Raw genomic sequence first — 18,752 nt, forward strand, 5'->3', positions numbered from 1 at the left:
AGAGTAAAGCTACCTCACACTGAAGGGTGATGGGGGGAAGAGATCGGAGCTGGGGAAAACAGCATTGTTTCCTCACACTGGAGACGGGCCCGGTAACTCTTTCCTCCATCCACCAGACATCACCCTCCTGAGAGGAAGCTCTACACTTCCCCTTGGTCCTCGGTCCTTGTGGAAGTTGAGTCCTCCAGATTGATAGGCTGTTATCCCCAAGTCAGTTTCCAGGATCAGGTCTTTGAGTTCACATACCTGGAAAGACCCCAGATTACCTAATCACTAACAGCTGGAAGAGTTTCTCTGCAGCAAACATTCCTTCCCGCAATCCCAGACTCGAATTCCCTCAGCAGAGATTGTTGGGGAAATGATTTTCCTCATCTGATGTCAGAAGAAAAGCTATGGTAAAAGTTTCCCACAATGCTCTTTCCTCTCACCCTCGCTTACCAAACTTCTCAACCCTTTGCTCCCTCCGCAGCATGGGACAGCATTGCTGTCCTGGAAAGTCTTTCCGAACGTTAATGAGGTAAATGCTCAAGCACTACTTATAAATCAGCTCCAGGCATATGGATCAGTAATCAGCCTGTAAGTACTTGACTATTGATACTGATTGATTCCTTTTTTCAATTATTACTGAGCTTGCAAAGTTTTATAATGACTGCAGAGCTTCTTGGTGCAACAGACCTAAGTTGGAGAGGGTGGCTTTATCTTCTCTATACAATAATGTCTTGAATTCATAGATTGCTTTTTAGTTTCCAAAATGCTTTCACATTTATTTCATTTTGGGCCTCAAGACGTCCCTGTGAAGAGGAAAAGGCATATATTATTTTGCCCCATTTTACAGCTGAGGAAACTGGGGCACTAGAGGCTAGAACCCAGGTCTTATTGGCAGAACCTATGCTTCCTATCTCTCTGGGGCAGCTCCTGCTAAGGACCTCGAGACCGATCCACATTCTTATCAGCAGCCAGTCAGTCATTTGTATTATTGAATGTTTACTGTGTACAGAGCACTGTACTAAGCACTTGGGAGAGTATGATATAGCAATATAAGCAACACATTCTCCACCCACAGCAAGTTTATAGTCTACGCTGTGATACACTGAACAGCAACGATTGCCGAGAAGTACCCTTGGGGGTAGATTAGAGAACCAAAATTCCTCCTCTTTGGGTTTCTGCTCCTAGCCTAAGTCCCATCTCGGCAATGATGGTGTCTCTGTGCATGACACGCCATATTTAACTGGAGGTTGGGGGGGTTGGGGGGATGACAAGAAGCTCACGAATTCCCCTTCCTTTGGGGCTCCTATGCTCTTTACCCTCATCCAGACCACAGACATGTCCTGTTCTAATTGCTGTGATGCTAGGCAGCTGGAACAATTGAGTCTGGTTACTCCCACACCACAGATAGACCCAGGGACTCTCCCCACCACTCCCTTCCCACTAACAGGATATCCAGTTTCCCTGGCACGAACCCCTCCTCTGGCCTGGCAGCCTCACATGCCCCAAACCGGTATGTGGTACTTTCCTGGCCCTGCCTCTCGCACAGACCCCGGGAACCCCTATTCCTGCCAGCCAGAGAGCCAAGCAGAGACCAGAGGCAAACAGGAAATATACGAGTGAACACTTGGTGACTGTCTGATTGCATGGATATGTGGGAGCACAAATGGAGGGAGAGTGTTGATGCTAATACTTATCAGGTTAGCAGATAATTTTCTCTTTAATGATTCTTCAGCAAGGAGTACTGTGTTTACCATGAGGAACTCAGTAGTGTTTTGCCAATCAGCCTTAAATCCAGTAATGTCACAGAACATATGAGATTGGAGTAACTGAGTCAGCCAACTTGGAGGACAGATAATACCTCCTCTAAGATGTCTTGAGCATCATCAGGATCTTGTGAAACAGCATTTTGATTAGCAAAGCGAAAATGAATCACTACTGTTGGCATATGGTGGTGCTACAATTTGAATCAGAAAATGATCCATTAGTTGCCTGTGGGAAGATCCATTCCAGATATTACATTTTTACCAGACGCCAGATCCCTTACCCTAGGGCCTTCAGCTTTCCTCAGGCTCACGAGGAGCTGATGGTAATTATAAAGATGGTAATTGAGTGCCTTAAATCAAACGTGCAAGTTGGATCTGCTGTCACAGCGAACTGGCAGGGAAGGATTTGCTTGACTCCGAACTGGCAGAAGAAGATCTAAATCTGGCACGGGCACCGGTTCTACTTTAAATCTTCTTGAGATACGCTCTGGTGGAGTAATTCCGCTAATTGGGAACATCAGTCTTGAGGGAAATCTTTCATCGGGCGGGAGCCATTCTTGCGTGGCCATGGAAGCCATCCAGTGCTGCAGTGCTACCCAGCCGCCTGCAGAATCCATCGTCAGCGCTCCCCCTCCTGACATGCCCCGGCCAAAGGCATCGACAGTCCAAGAACCTGCCACTCAAACCCAAATGGCCAACCGAGCAGTTATCTTCGGCCTCGGTGCAGGGTCCAGCAGGGGACATCTTTCTGGGGAGATGAAATGCCGAGCGAGGTTGGCAATGTTGAATATTAAAAAATCATCCAATTCCCATCATTAATCCTAATGAGGCTGAAAACTTCATGTTCAGCGACAATAAACTCTGCTGACCCAGGTCCAGTTGAGGTGATGTGGTCGAAGACTGGGTTGTGAGCATGACTACCTACTGGTGATTTCTCTTCCACCTGTATTTAGCATGTCCATTGCCTTTGAAACCACCAGATGGCTCAGACTTGGACTTCCACTGGAAGATCGAGATGCGGAGGGGCGGTTGTCTCCAGGCATCAGGCCTGCACATCTCACAACTCTCTTGATGATGCTCATTTCTGAAGTCTCATAATAGGCTCAAGGCTTGAGAAGCAGTGTGGCCTCGCAGAAAGAACATGGGCCTAGGAGTCGGAAGACCTGTTTTCTAATCCCCCCTCTTCCACTTGCCCTGCTGTGTGACCATGGGAAAGTCACTTGTCTGTGTCCATTTCCTCATCTCTACAGTCTGTAGTGGTGAGCCCCAAGTGCGACAGTGATGGTCTCTGACCTGATTATCTTGAACCTACCATAGGATTTAGTACAGTGCTTGGCTCACAGTGCCTAACAAATACCATGATGATTATTATTACTATGATTATTAAGGGACTTTAGAGAGAGAAGCAGTATGTCTTAGTATAAGGAGCACAGGCTTGGGAGTCTGAGTACATGGGTTCTAAATCCGCCTCTGCCACTTGTCTGCTGTGACCTTGGGCAAGTTATTTAACATCTCTGGGCCCATTTTAATCCCTGTAAAAAGGGATTAAGACAGTGAGCCCCACGTGGGACAACCTAATTACCTTGTATCTACCCTAGCGGTTAGAACAGTGCTTGGCACATAGTAAGCACTTAAATGCCATTACTATTATTATTGGATATTTTGGAGAAGGGAGGAAGAACAGAGAAGGGATGCATCCAAACTATTTATTCCTAGCATTTGGGGCTGGGAACCATTATAAAAATGGAGTCACATCCTGGTCAGGAAGAGCCTTAATTTTAAAAAAATGAAAAAGTGAGATGAAGCTTAATGTAATATAAACCAGAGACTGTGAGGAGTCTGGGAATTGCTTTCATCATCATGTCCAGATAATATTTATAGAGGAGCTTCACAGGAATAGATATTTTGTTGTTTTTCAAACCAAAGTAGCATAAGGAACGTACCTTGCCATGCATCAGATTGTGAGGAGAGCATTTGCATTGCGAGTAGAAAACAATATTTAGGGCTCATATTTGGGAGTAAACACTACATTTTGGTCTAAACATTGTTTCCGTAAGAGAATCAAATGACTGCTTCAGAACAGTATAGGTTGTTTGGGACAGTGCTATATTTTTTAAAGTGTGGCTCTGGCAACAAAAAGAATGCTTTCTGTTGCTGTGTGTTGTGTTTTCTTAGTGTATATGTTACTTCCTTGCTCAGTTTTTGAATTCATCTGCTGGAGGGAGATGGACATTCTGCTTGTGAATTTATAAACCTGATTTACATTTGGGTACAGAAAACTCATACTATCAAAAATGTACTTCAGAAGTTTTTCTCAATGACTATCTTTTTTTTTTTTTTTTACTCACCTGTAAGTACCAGGGAGAGAGAAACAATGAAAAGTACAACAAAGCCTCGAGTCCCAGACATTTATTTTAGTCCCCTTCTTAGGGCAGAAGTTAGTCACCAACTTCCCTGTTCTTTGATGTTCAGAAGGAAGCAATGTGGCCTAGTGACAAGAATATGGGACTGGGAGTCAGGAGACTTGGATTCTAACCTCATCTCTGTCACTTGCTTCCTGTGTGACCTTGGGAAAGTCACTTAACTTCTCTGTGCTTCCATTTCCTCACTTGTAAAATGGAAAACTACTCTCCCTACCTCTTAGATTATGAACTCAGGGTTGGACAGGGACAATATCTGATCTACTTAATTCTATCTACCTGAGCCCTTTAGCACAGGGCTTTGTATACAGTACATCCTTAATGATTATTGGTATTTGTTAACTCAAACATGATCTCTGAGGACCGGGGGGGGGGGGGGCGGGGATGGGAAGAGCAGACACGGAAATTCATTCATTCATTCATTCAATAGTATTTATTGAGCGCTTACTATGTGCAGAGCACTGTACTAAGCGCTTGGGATGAACAAGTCGGCAACAGATAGAGACAGTCCCTGCCGTTTGACGGGCTTACAGTCTAATCGGGCGAGACGGACAGACAAGAACAATGGCACTAACAGCGTCAAGGGGAAGAACATCTCGTAAAAACAATGGCCCTTGTGACACTTGGAGTCGGTCATCTGGAGCGTAGCTGTTCCAGAGAAGCAGTGTGGTCTAATGGACAGAGTACAAGCCTGGGAGCTGGAAGGATCTGGGTTCTAATCCTGGTTCCTGCACTTCTCTGCTGTGTGACCATGGGCAAGTCACTTAACTTCTCTGAGCCTCAGTTTCCTCATCTCTAAAATGGGGGTTAAGACTTCACATGTGGACATGGGATGTCTCTAATCTAATTACCCTGTATTCATTCATTCAGTTGTATTAATTGCCCGTCTAAAGTGTGCAGAGCACTGTACTAAGCACCTGGGAAAGAAAGTATAATACAACAATAAAAAGTGACATTCCCTGAGCACAGTGAGCTCACAGTCTAGAGTTGGGAGACAGACATCAATACAAATAAATAAAATTACAGATATGTACATAAGTGCTTTGGAAGAGGGGAAGCACAAAGGGATAAATAAAATTACAAATACCTGTTTCTCATACTTTTAATGTAGGTTTCTGTGTATTGAGGGCCAGATAACATCCTTTAAAAATCTGTAGCTTCTAGTAGACAAGCTGGGACACCAGCTTTATGGCCTCTGTTTGCTTTAGGCTCTGTCCGAGTTATAAGCAGGCCAATTAGGAGACACAGTTGTCCAACCTTGTTCAGGAGAGGGGTATTTATTTATTGAGCACTCCCTGTGGATATAGCCCTGTGCGAGGCACTAAGAGTAGAGGTGTAGAAGTTCAGAACTAGAGTGGGGGTCAGGGGTCAGTACTGAATTCACATGACCACCCTTGGCTTCAGTCAGGGCGGACCAGAGAAATGGTTCCTTTCTTTAGATCACGCACATTTCTCCATAGTTGGCAAACTCCCTCACCACACCACAAATCTCACATTATGGAACACGCAACTGCCCACTGAGAAGCACAACAGAATAAAATGGGGCAGAAAAGTATGAAGAAAAGCGATAAGGCAATGTTTTCAATAGTAGTTAGAGGGCAGCAGTGTTTACCTTAGCCCAGTTGAATAAAGCACTCGGGGGGAAAAAGCACTTTTACATCTCCTTTGTCAGTCTTGATTTAGCAAATGTGAGCTTTCCATCTCCCTCAGCTAGCAGCTAAAATAATTAACCCAGAGTCCGCATGTGCTGGAAAAGTGCTGTGCCGAGAAAAGTGAGAAACTGCATGGACCCTGGGCCAAGCCGTCTGATGCCAGAAATAGAAGCATTCGCATCGGGTTGATTGCAGATGTTGCTGCAGGGAATAGAGAAGCTTTGAGACCAGAAGACAGTCTAACACTGACAACCAGGAGATTCTCTGGAGGTTTCACTTGGGGGTTGGCCCTCTTTTTTTTTTTAATGGTATTAAGCAGTTACTGTATATCAAGCACTGTTCTAAGCTCTGGGGTAGGTACAAGTTAATCAGGTTGGTTATGGGCCCTGTCCCACATGGGGCTCAAGGTCTAAGTGGGAGGGAAAGCATGTATCCCCATTTTAGAGTTGAAGAAACTGAAGCACAGAGAAGCTGAGGTACTTGCCCCAAGTCTCACAGCAAGCAATTGACAGAGATCATGCTCTCTCCACTAAGCCATGCTGCTTCTCAGCTTGGGCTCTTGGGTCGGCCCAGTCCTTCCCCTTGCAGGGAGAAAGGAAAGGCTGACTGAAAAACATGGCATCAGGGTCCATCACCCCGGCACTGCCCGCAGGACAGTCTCCATCTCCTATGGTGTCAGTCAGTCACTTGTATTTATTGAGCCCTTACTGTGTGCAGAGCCCTGTACTAAGCACTTGGGAGAGTACAATATAACAATATAACAGACACATTCTCTGTCCACAGGGAGCTTACAACAAACCACAGGATCTGGGAGTAGGCCCTGTTGGTCACTGCCAGACAGGTCAGGGCAGGAATAGGGCCCTTTCACCTTCACTAGAATTCTGTGTATCTTTACCTAGGCCTGCCTGGAGACCACCCTCAGCTGGAGCCCGAAATATTGGTCTCTGCCAGCAGACTCTCCATTCCTCCTGCCGAAAATTCAGACCAAAGAGGAAATCCCAGAGAGAGTTGGAACAGGCACTTGTTCTTTCACTTGTGCATATTTGTTAAGCGCTGTTTTGTCACACTCTACTAAGCACTGGGGTAGATTGTCAGGTTGAACAGGGTCTCTGTCACACAGGGGGTTCAGTCTAAGGAGAGGGAGGCAAATTGAATCCCTATTTTACAGATGAGGAAACAGAGGCACAGAGAAGTAAAGTCACTTGCATGAGATCACAACGGAGACAGGTGGCAGAGCTGGGGTTATAACCAGCTGACATCTGACTCCTGTGCTCTTTCCACTAGTTCATGTGAACCTGAACCAAGCAAACCTCAAAATTGGAGTCTTGGTTGGCAGTAGAAATAAGCAAAAATAATACTAGTATATGTCAAGTGCTTACTATATGCCAGGGACTGTAATGAGCGTTGTGATGAATACAAGTAAGTCGGGTTGGACACAGTCCCTGCCCACATGGGAGCTCAAAGTCTCAATCCCCCTGGGGGCTCACAGTCTAAAGGAGCAGTGTTAGGCCACATCTCCTCCAAGAAGCCTTCCTTATTAAGCCTCTTTTCCCCTACTTCCTCTCCCTTTTGCATCATCTGTGTGTTTGGATCTGAACCTTTTGGGTATTTGATATTCAACCCACCCTCAGCCCCACTGCACTTATGTACAAATCTGTAATTTATATTAATATCAATCTCCCCCTCTAGGCTGCACACTTGTGGTGGGCAGGGACCAACTCGGTATTGTACTCTCTCATGCACTTAGTACAGTGTTCTGCACCAGTAAGAGCTTAATAGCACTGATTGATTCAATCTAAAGATTGTACTGGTCTTGAAGCGGGTTCAGTTGATCATGAACCAAGTCTGGAATCTAAATCTCCCTGGCTTCTGTTGGATGCAGAGGAAGTTTTCCGGGAGCTTCAATACTCAGTCAATACTCCTTCTTAGGAATGATTCTTCCACAGGGAATCGCCACACAGACCGCAGCATTTCTGAGGTGCCTGGGTGGGAAATGACTTCAAAATCATGAGTCTCTGCTATAAATGTGGAAAATGTGGTTTTAGTGTTCCTGGGGAACTTATGAATAAATGCAAAACAGACCAATCTGCACCTCCCAGGATGTGGCTAAAATAACCCAGAATGCTTTTTCCTCATGTTTCCGTCATTGTCTTAGCTTTAGGGGTCAGTAGTTCTTTCTGCATAGAACCCTCAAATTTTGGCAAAAATGACATCCAGGAAGGGGTTTGTCAAATGACAATTCTATATATTTGTATTTGGTCTTTTGTACTGGATGCATCCTTATATGGCCCAAACCCTGAGCCACAACAGGATGCCCCTGGAGAATCTGTCTCTTCCCTGATGCCATGGGAGACAGCAGGAAGTGATAGGTCCACTGAAGTACATGTTGGTGTGGCCTCTGTGGTTATAAGTGCAGGAGCGACTGGAAGATACAGAGAGACAGAGAGAAATGGATTGATTATACACAAATTTGACCAAAGTATGACTCTAAAGGTAGGAGAGAAGAGTCAGTTTCTCCTGCTTATATACGGGTTCAGCCATAAAAAGAATGAAAGCAATAAATCAGTGAAATGAAAAGTCATCTGCCTGAAAGCGAGTTGTATCTTTGGTATAGAACATGGAGGTACTTGTGCATCATATCAGAGTTGGCTGTAGAGATGCAGTCAGGGCCGCTTGATTCTTTTTCAGGCTATTGAACGGCTGGGCTTTTGAAAACCTCGATTGCCTTGAAGTAGCTGAACTTTTGTGATTTGCACATCAAACTGAATATTTTGAGATTCACTGATCAATAAAAAAATGAATGAATCATCGTGTAATTGACCTGTGAATGACTGTTTATCCCCAACAATCTATCTGGGTCATTTGAACATCAGAGTTGCGTTATTGCCTAATCACAGGCTGTATTCTGCTCTTTGTCTACAGCGTGGCCTATTCTCAACTGGATGGGAGGATAGCCAGAAACTGGAGGCAGCCACACCCAAACTGCCTGTGTCTACAACAGGGAAGGAATTATGTCACCCTGAGGTGAGTGCACCCAGGCTTTTAAACCTACGGAATTTACTTGAATAATGGACTGGTGTGAAATGTGGAGAGGAGAAGCAAATAATAAGAGCTCTATCACAGTCAATAAAAAGGTGCCAGGTGTGTGTTGGGGTGCGGGGCATGGAGGGGCTGAAGAAGGGAGCAGGAGAGAAGACTTTCCACCAGGGAAAAGATCAGTGGACAGTCCCTGCACCCCCTACCCCCCGAAAAAGTGCTGTTCAGAGCCCTCAGCCCTGGATTAACTTTGTTGAGAAACAGCGTGGCATAGTGGCTAGAGCATGGGTCTGGGAGTTAGAAGGTCATGTGTTTTAATCTCGGTTCTACCACTTTTCTGCTGTGTGACCTTGGGCAAGTCACTTCACTTCTCTGGGCCGCAGTTACCTCATCTGTAAAATGAGGTTTGAGCCTGTGAGTCCGATGTGGGACAGGGACTGTGTCCAACCTGATTTGCTTGTATCCACCCCAGAACTTAGTACAGTGCCTGGCATGCACTAAGCACTTAAATACCACAGTTATTATTATTATTATTGTCAATCTCCCACCCTTCAGCCATTCTATAGCTTGCTTTTGGTTCCAGTCACTGATCTTTTCAGGGCCAGTTAATCGAATTTAATGAGCGCTTACTGTGTGCAGAGCACTGTACTAACCGCTTGGGAGAGTACAATATAACACGCTCCTTACCGACATTGAGCTTTCAGTCTAGAGAGCCTTTTTTCTTTTAGAAATAACGTCCAAATAGTTATTTCTCTGAGAGGATCAACTAACAGAGAAGACATTAGTTAACCTTGGGCATTACTTTATCTTGGGTGAATCACTTAATTCCTCCATGAATCACTTAATTCCTCCATGCCTCAGTTTCCTCATGTGTAAAATGAGGATTAACTACCTGTTAGTTGGTGACCCCCAAGTGGGATGGGTGCTGGTTCTGACTTGGTTATATTGTGTCTCCCCCAGTGTTAAGTACAGTGCTTGGTACATAGTAAAAACTTAATGAATATCAGAATTTTTATTCAGTGACAATGTCTCTGCTTGGGACCTCCTCGACAGACCCCAGACCAAGGACTCTTTCTAGAATAGCCATACATTTTTGTATAGTGGAGTGTAGCCAATGCTCTAGGAACAGTAGAGCCCCTTACCAATAGAAAATGAGGAGGATAAAACCTCTGGTTTGCAACTCTGAGTCAATGCAAGGGAGACAACTTGATGGGTCTGTTATAATATTTGGATTTAACATTCCTCCCCCATTCCAAATGATAAGAAGTCAGAGGCAGACTGATGGTCATTTACTCATTCTCTAGAGATGAAACACATATCGAAACCATAGAATCAAACCCCTGAAATAACTTTTTGCCCTTAACTCTGTCAAGCCCAGGATACATACATGGTGGATCTTGAAGCCACAGAGCCAAGCTGGGCCAGCACAGAGTTAAATCCAGGCAGGTCCTCACTACTGGGTCCCCAGAAGACAACAGGAAGTCTTAACTTCAACATGGTTTTGGATGAGCAAACACAAACCAGGATTCTCAAACAGAAGCACTACCATGGTCACGCCAAAACAAAGACAGGTCCCAGAGACTTTGAATTGTGGTTACCATAGTTACCAAGTCAACACACCGGGAATAATTGCTCACTTGTTTCTGTTGGGGTTATAATGTATGTGACCCTGATTAACTTTATCATTGGCCCTGAAATTGAGGTATATTGTGGTCGGGGAGGGAGCAGTGGCAAGTGAATGCTGTCCCATGGCAAACCTTCCCTAGAAGCCAGCCCAAATGACATAAAGACCCCTTGACTCTGACCATGTCATTTAGTTACGTTTCCATGGTTCCTGAAGCAGCATGGCTCAGTGGAAAGAGCACGGGCTTGGGAGTCATGTATCATGGGTTTGAATTACGGCTCTGCCACTTGTCAGCTGTGTGACTGTGGGCAAGTCACTTAACTTCTCTGTGCCTCAGTTACCTCATCTGGAAAATGGGGATTAAGACTGTGAGCCTCACATGGGACAACCTTATTACCCTGCATCTACCCCAGTGCTTAGAACAGTGCTCTGCACATAGTACACGTTTAACAAATACCAGCATTATTATTATCATTATTATTATTATTATTATTCCTGGAGAGAAACTAACAGTCCCTGGATGACAGAAGCTTTGCATTCCATTGAATACTTGTTCCAAGTTGAAGAAAATTAAATAGCATAGACTGGAGAGGTTTCCTTAAAGCAGCCTTAGGAGAAGCAATCTTCACCTCCAAATTTATAATAGTTTTATTTGTTCAGCACTTACTGTGTGCCAAGCACTGTACTAAACACTGGAGTAGATACAGGATAATTTGACCCTTAGAGTCCTTATTCCTGTGACTTGATTTCTTGTTTCTGAAATCTTGAGGTCAGAAAGGAAAGACCACCAATGCCCCTCTTTCCCGTTTCCAGTTCTGACTGAGTCAGAACCCTCCACCCATCTTGCTCTGCACCCAATGCCACAACAAGGATAAAACTGGCAGGCACTGAACAGGTCAGGGCACCTCAAAAACCACCATCACTAGAATGGTGCGGATTCTCGATCCCAACGTCTTCATTACTGGACCAAAATTGCCTATTCTTTACATTGAGAGACTGCTTCATAATCACCTTCTTCATCCTCCTCATCATGTCTTGGGCATTTGCCCTCTTCCAGGGGCAATGTAGCAACGAGGTTGAAGGGAAGCAAAGGACAGAACAGCAGCCTGGGGTTCAAACATTATAACATTGAAAATAAAACATAATCAACAGAAACCTGGCTGAATCAAGGCCCTCTTAGAGGCCACTCTGTCCGTCTAAAGAACTAGCCACCCTAATGACTCGGAATTACTTCTCTCCCTCAAGAGACTCACAGCATGGAAGCTTTGTATCGGTTTGCTTTCTAGATGAAGAAAATTGACAGGTACAGGGGGGAGTGGGCCATTCTTAGGTTCCAAAGGTCAAGAAGGGCAGACCTGAGACAGATTATGTGGTATAAAGCACACGCACAGTCCATTATCCTGAAGGCATTGCTGACCACAGAAGCAACAGTAGGATTCCCTATCAAATTGGTGAGGCTCATCCTCATCTCCATTTCATATTTCTATTGATTTATTTTCTAAGTTCTTACTTCACAATAATGAATTAGCTATTATTATTAATTATCCTGCTCAAGTTGGTCAATACTATTTCAAGTAGCATTCAATATAATCATAACTGGCCTGTAGCCTAGCGGTTTACTTTATTTACTTTATTCTGTGGTATCCTTTGGGACTTGTGTATTTGGTGACTTTGCAGGGATAGTCTTTAGGAATGCACTCATGATTCTAGGAGAACTGGGAGTCACATTCTCACAAAATCCCGCTGTCAGGAAAATCTATGTTTTACTCATGGTGTCAGATGCCAAGCATATGTACACGTGAACTAACGCACAAGCTGGCTCTTCTGACCCCTGATGGCCCATATTTAAATGGATTCATGTTGCCGGACAAACATTCCCTAATTCCTGAACCACCTTCTAGCTAACATATGTAGTGAAAACTCATGTTCTGGGACAACTGGATAAGTACATAGACTAAGAGAATCTTTGGACTGGTAGAAATGTCTACAGGTGTGAAAAATGGAGGGACATTGCTATTAAAGGTAACATTCTAGTTTACTTTAAAACAGGAAATGAAAGGAAAGGGTAAATGGAGTATTGCAGTATTGCCCTCTGCAACCTGTGCAAGATGGGGCAGGATTTCCTCTCCCCCAGTCTTTCCAAGGCTCACCCCTCTGAATTTTTGAAAACTGTCCTAGGGAGGGAGAGTGTGGCCAAAGAATGGGACGGAGGACACTTCAACCCATGACACTTAGAAGGGAGTCAAGAGACATTTGAGCAGCAGAAATGATTAAAGGATAGAAAATCAATTCTATGAGGAAGGGCACATTGAACTGTGGTTATTAGGCCAGAGCAGAGAAGGCTGGGAGGGGAGTCTTAATAACTCCCTCCCCATGCAAGAATAATTTTGCATGGAGGATTCTGCCTAAGTCTTCTGCCTCTCCGAATAGGACCAAAAAAAAGGAAATGGATTTAAATTGAACAAAACCATTCGGCTGGGCATAAGAAAGAACCTCTTGACATGGAAGAAAAAGCACAAAAGCTTAAGCTATGCAGGAAGCTTCAGAGGGGATTGTGGAAACCCCATTCTGGAGACTTTTACCAGAGGATTGACATCCATCTTGTCTCGGGTGATGAAGGCCATTTCCCCCTGCCAGAAGCAGGGGGTGAGGGTGAAATAAGGACTCTCTTGACGCTCCCCACTACCCAGTACTCCATTTCTGGTTGGGTTTTGGGGGAGTTTTGCTACACCCAAAGGGCAAAAACCCGGTGTGATGGGAGTGGCCTCTGATAATGTAGATCCTCTCCTGACTATAAATTGGTCCAGAAACAAAGGATCTCCATTTTGAATATTATAGAGACATTCAGCAAAAACAATTTCGTGGTGAGGTATCACCTTAAATGAGTAGAGAGACATTCTGACAATTCCAGATCCTGGCAGACAGGCTTCAGGGGATTTAGAGGTCAAAGAGAAATGAAGCAAGAGTGAAATAAGCAGAAATGTTTCTGTCTTTATCACTCATGCTGAGTGGAGCTTCCTCAAATACCCCTCTATACACTAAAATACCAGGAATGACTTACAAGGAGATCTTCCTTCCTAAGTCTGTACCTTTCTCAAATGCTAATCTATAAAACCACTGTTGTATAATAAAACAAAACTTAGCCCAAACCCGAGGCATTTTCTAACCATTTTCCTACAGGGTTCTGGAACAGTCAAGTCAGAGATTAAAATCAAACATTGTTCATACATAATCAAAGGTATGGTCAGTGATTTTATTTTAAACCCTGTCTTGTGACCAACAGGCATGAATAGCACTTATCTAAATGTATGTATCCCATTTCAATAAAAGAAGGTATGAAAGTCAGAAATAAATGGGGGGCTAGCTGTTAACTTTGCTTCTCCCTTTTCCCATCTTGGGAAATCATTCTAAATAACAGAACTCAATCCTCATCCATAATGAGCATATCTGTAAATAAGGACAGAATGACCCGGAAGTATTTTGATTAGGGAATTTCAAGGTCACCGCTTCATTTCCAGGGGGGAGGTTCCTATTTGCAAGCTAATTAGAAAACCCTGTCACAGATTATACAGCAGTCCAGCAAAGATCAAGCCAAAAACCTGAGGTTACTGACCCTCAGCCAATGATACTGTATTTAAAGAGGTTCACTTGATAATTTATCCTTGTCCTTCAAGGGAATCTCTTCTAGACATGGGATGGAGTTGATGGGGGTAGGATTGAGTTCAGAAACTTCCTCTGCAGGTATTATCACCATGGCTAAACAAAAGCTTCCATCTCTGAAGCGGACAGCCTGGCACCTTTTGCCAGTCCTGAGTTTATTATGAAAACATTAGGATGCCTCCCCCCTCCACAGCCGCCCAGCCACGTTCTGTCCTCATTATGGAGTGTGCTAAAGGTGAGAGGGGATGAAAAATTGAGGATGAGTCAATAATGCGATGTTCTTGCCAGGAGAGCTGCGTAGGATTGTTTAATGGGAGTATCCCATGTAAAACAAGTGAGGTAATTATTCTCTCCCACTTGGCACTTGTCAGACTTCTGCATCCAGTCTGGGCTCCCTTCTCTACTAGACTGAAAGACTGGAAGCTGTTCAGAAAACAATAATCGTGAGATTTGTTGGGCGCTGACTATGTGCTGAGCACTCTATAAAGCTCTGGGGTAGATGCAGAGAACAACCACTGAAACAATCAAAGGCTTGGTAAATAGGGAAAGGCTGAGAGCACAGGGCATATTTGGTTGTGGAAATAAAGTGCCACAAAGCACAAAGCCTGCTCACAGATCAAGGGAACATTCAAAATGGACCCTTGACAAATTATCATGGATCAGCAGAGGTAGAGCAAAATGGAATACAACCTGGAAAAACCTCTGTGCTCAACACAGAAAAACAAGGGTTCTAATAATACCTTTGAAATTTGTGGAGCACTTGAATTTTTCCAAAGTGCTCCCCCAACAGTGAACTTACTTTATGAAGATACCAGTATGATAGGACAAGGCAGGCATCATTCTAACTGGTTTTTGATGAGGAAATTGAAGCCACGAATGGTTGTGACAAGCAGGTCAGTGGCAGAGCTAGGACTAGAACTCAGGTCCCTTGATTCCCAGACTCCCAGGTAGGTAGACTACCTACCTCTAGAAATCCTGCCAGGAAGATATCTGAGGATGAAAAATTGGCCCAGTAAATACTATTGATCACAGTGATGATGAGGATGTGAACAGGGTTTACCCAGAAGAATTAAACAAGAAGAAACTTCCCATAAATCCAACTGGCTGACTGGCTAAATTCCCTCTAGATGATTCTGTACATTCTCTACCTCAATGTAAATAATGTTTGTGTGTCCAGGGTCCCTTCACTGCGGAGATCATGTGAGAGGACTAGCCAAAGCCAGGGATAGCATCAGGGGAGGAATTTTAATAACGATAGTAGTAGCAGTCATAGTAAAGGTATTTATTGAACATCTTTTGGGTGCAATAGACTTTATACTAAGAGCATGCTAAAGTACAAAAGATGCATGAAACGTATTCCCTGTCCACAAGGAGCTCACAGTTTAATGGGGAGGCAAGCTACAATTTTTTAACAAATAGGGTAATCAGGAGAAATAGATTGACTGTATAATGGATTATAAAGATATATAAATGCTGAGGGAGGAAAAATAAGTAAATACAAAAGTTCTAGAGGCGGCTGATGAGTTGAAGCTAATTTCATGGATGTCATGAGTAGAGTGGGCTCTTTGGAAAGCTACCACTCCCATATTCATGATGATGATAGTGGTTTCAAAAGTGTACTGTGTCCCAAGTGCCAGATAGTTAAAGGACTTGTCCCAGGTTACACACAGGTCCTGTAACTCCTAGAAGCAGGTTTTTCCAATAGGCCATGCTGCTTTTCTGATCCAGTGGAAGTTACGTTGAAACTGGAATGGGTAGCATGGTAATCTTCTGGTCCAGCAGAGTCTTTGGGGGCCCCAAAGACAAATCTTCCCCCCCTTTGTGAGGTCCTACAGTCAATTACACAATCTATCATTAGGAACTGCCATCTCTAACTCCAAACATACTCTCACAGCATAGGTTGACCATTTGTCCAGGTTTAAGCCAGATTGTTGTCTGGTTCAGATATGACACTGGATGCCTTCAACTGTGATGTTTTTATTGATTTGCTAACCGGGGACATATTTGCTAATGGTATCATTAAGCAATCTTCTTCCAACCAATCGTCATTGTCTAACTTCTGGTGGCCTAGTTTCTTGCTTCTCCAGTGATTTCTTGTGTTAGGCCATTCTGTTGTTGTCGCCTAGAGGATGCTTGCCTGGGGCTTTCTGTGCTTGTTAATGTCTTCTGTTACTATCTATGGCCTAGCTGTTTTTCTGATGTTGTTCTAGTTCGTCTATTTGGTGTTTTCTTGTGTGGTTTGTTTGTGACACATTAGGACACTGCAAGATGCAACAGAATCTCTCTCCTAATGGCCAGAAAGAGTGACGGTGTAGGGGAAGCAACATGGCTTAGTGGATAGAACACGGGTCTGGGAGTCAGAAGGACCTGGGTTCTAATTCCAACTCACGACTTGTCTGCTGAGTGGGCAAGTCACTTAACTTCTCTCTGCCTCAGTTACCTCATCTGTAAAATGGGGCTTAAAACTTTGAGCGCCATGTGGGATAGGGACTGTATCGAGCCAGATTTACTTGTATTCCCCCAGCGCTTAGTACAGTGCCTGGCACAAAGTAAGTGCTTAACAAATACCATTATTATCATGGTGATGATGATTATTATCTGCTTGCAAAGAGGGACTTGGAAGTTGGGAGAGTCCAATTGATATTTGATTTTATCATATGACCAGACATCCACCCTCAGCAGGACTACCTCATGTTGTCTCATTGTTCCCACCACCTACCAGAAGCCCAGGATGCAAATGTGCTGCTTTTGGACATGGCAGCTGCAGGGATGGGAAGAGAGGGCACTAGCAAGAACTCTTGGAGTAAGCGATGACACACAGAGCTGAGTAGCTTCAGACCGAGGAAGATTTCAGTAATAACCATGGCCACTGGCCCCTTGGATCTCGCCACAGTTACCTGCCTTGACCAATACTGGAGAAGAATCTCTGACTGATTCAGTTATTATTATGGTATTTGTTAAGCGCTTACTATGTTCTAAGTGCTGGGGTATACACAAGGTAATCATGAATGACACAGTCCATGTCATTAATTCAATCGTATTCATTGAACACTTAGTGAGCAGAGCCCTGTACCAAGTGCTTGGTAGGCCCATATAGGGCTCACAGTCTCAATTCCCTTTTTACAAATGAGGGAACTGAGGCCCCGAGAAGTGAAGTGACTTGTCCAAGGTCACACAGCAGACAAGTGGCAGAGCTGGGGTTAGAACCCATGACCTCCTGACCCCCAGGCCTGTGCTACGCCATGCTGTTTCTCATTCAATGTCAGGGAGATCATGGAGGGGCCAGCTACCTTTATCTGTTGCTGTTTCTTAACTTTTGCTGCTGCTCCTATCCACTCTGGGCCGAGAGAGACAGAGTGAGTGTGTGTTTGGAGGGGGCGGGGAAGGGGGGTGGTGTTCCTGTTCAACTGTCTCATCATGGTAGGTATGTCTGCCAACCTTCCTGAGTAGGTGTCTCTGGCTGTTTTTTTCTGATTCTTTCTCTGAGTCTTTCCCTCTTTATTTTTATCGCTGTCTCTGCTTTAGTCTCCTTTTCCTAGTAGTAGTAGGAGGAGGAGGAGCATTTATTGAGTTCCCATTGGATGCAATGCTCTGTACTAAGCACTTGTCAGAATATAACCCAGAGAATGATGCATTCCCTGACCACAAGGAACTTACCCTCTGAAAGGGAAGCAGACATGAAAATACGTACAACTTGAGTGATCAAGACAAATAGATGAATATACAGTTGAATAAACAGATTTAGAGAAGTGCCAAGCTTGGGGGTAAATAAGTAGAAAAGTGGCAGAAATGGATATGATCTGGGAATTAAGCAGTGAGACTTTTTCTCCTTTTTAATAATAATAGTAATAATAATGATAATAATGACATTTACTATATGCATACTATGTGCCAGGTACCATAAGAAGCTCTGGGGTAGATACAAAATAATCGGATTGGACACAGTTCCTCTCCCATATAGGCCTCATAGTCTTAAACTCCATTTTACAGATGAGGAAACTGAGGCAAAGAGAAGTAAAGTGACTTACCTAAGGTCACGCAGCAGGCTAATAGCACAGAGAGGATTAGAATTCAGGTCCTCTGACTCCCAGTCCTGTGCTCTTTCAACTAGGCCGTGCTGCTCGTCCGCTGGTCTCATCCCCTGGAATCCCCTTCCCTGGTCCCACTTAGATCTCAAGGAAATCTGGTCTCTTTAGATATGCAGCCATTACTTTGGCTATTTATTCTGTCATTGGCTTTGTGGACAAGGATTCAATTTGATGAGTAATGTAACCGATTCAATAACTAAGGAGTTATAAAGGTCTAAATAAATAATGAATGAGATACAAAGAATTCAAGTCAATGTCTGATAGAGAGAAGTGCTAAAACAAAAGCATTAGCCATTCCTGTAAATGTCCTATTGGGTGGGGTGAGAGTTGCTGGGAGGTAAGTAGGATAGGGAAATCTGAAGACTGGCATTGAGACACCTGCTTGCGCCTGGTGGAATGTACCAGAGTGATCCTTGCCCTGGGCCTAGGTGCCTCTTTCCATAGTCAATGGGCATCAACTGAGGAGGCAGAGAGGCCTTCATGCAGACTACCCCAGTATGGGTTCATTTGCGATGAGAAGA

General features: G+C 44.1%; 1 long non-coding RNA gene across 1 annotated transcript; it reads right to left on the bottom strand.

Annotated features, from left to right (window-relative positions):
• Window positions 1-8,047: 8,047 nt before the first annotated feature.
• On the bottom strand, window positions 8,048-10,425 carry LOC114817927. Its single transcript, XR_003765765.2, has 2 exons — window positions 10,247-10,425; window positions 8,048-8,245 (listed from the first exon to the last, which is right to left on the bottom strand). It is a non-coding gene; the product is annotated as an uncharacterized LOC114817927 (long non-coding RNA).
• Window positions 10,426-18,752: the final 8,327 nt, after the last annotated feature.

This window comes from Ornithorhynchus anatinus, chromosome 17 (genome assembly GCF_004115215.2).
Source record: "Ornithorhynchus anatinus isolate Pmale09 chromosome 17, mOrnAna1.pri.v4, whole genome shotgun sequence".
In the NCBI taxonomy this organism is placed as follows: Eukaryota; Metazoa; Chordata; class Mammalia; order Monotremata; family Ornithorhynchidae; genus Ornithorhynchus; species Ornithorhynchus anatinus.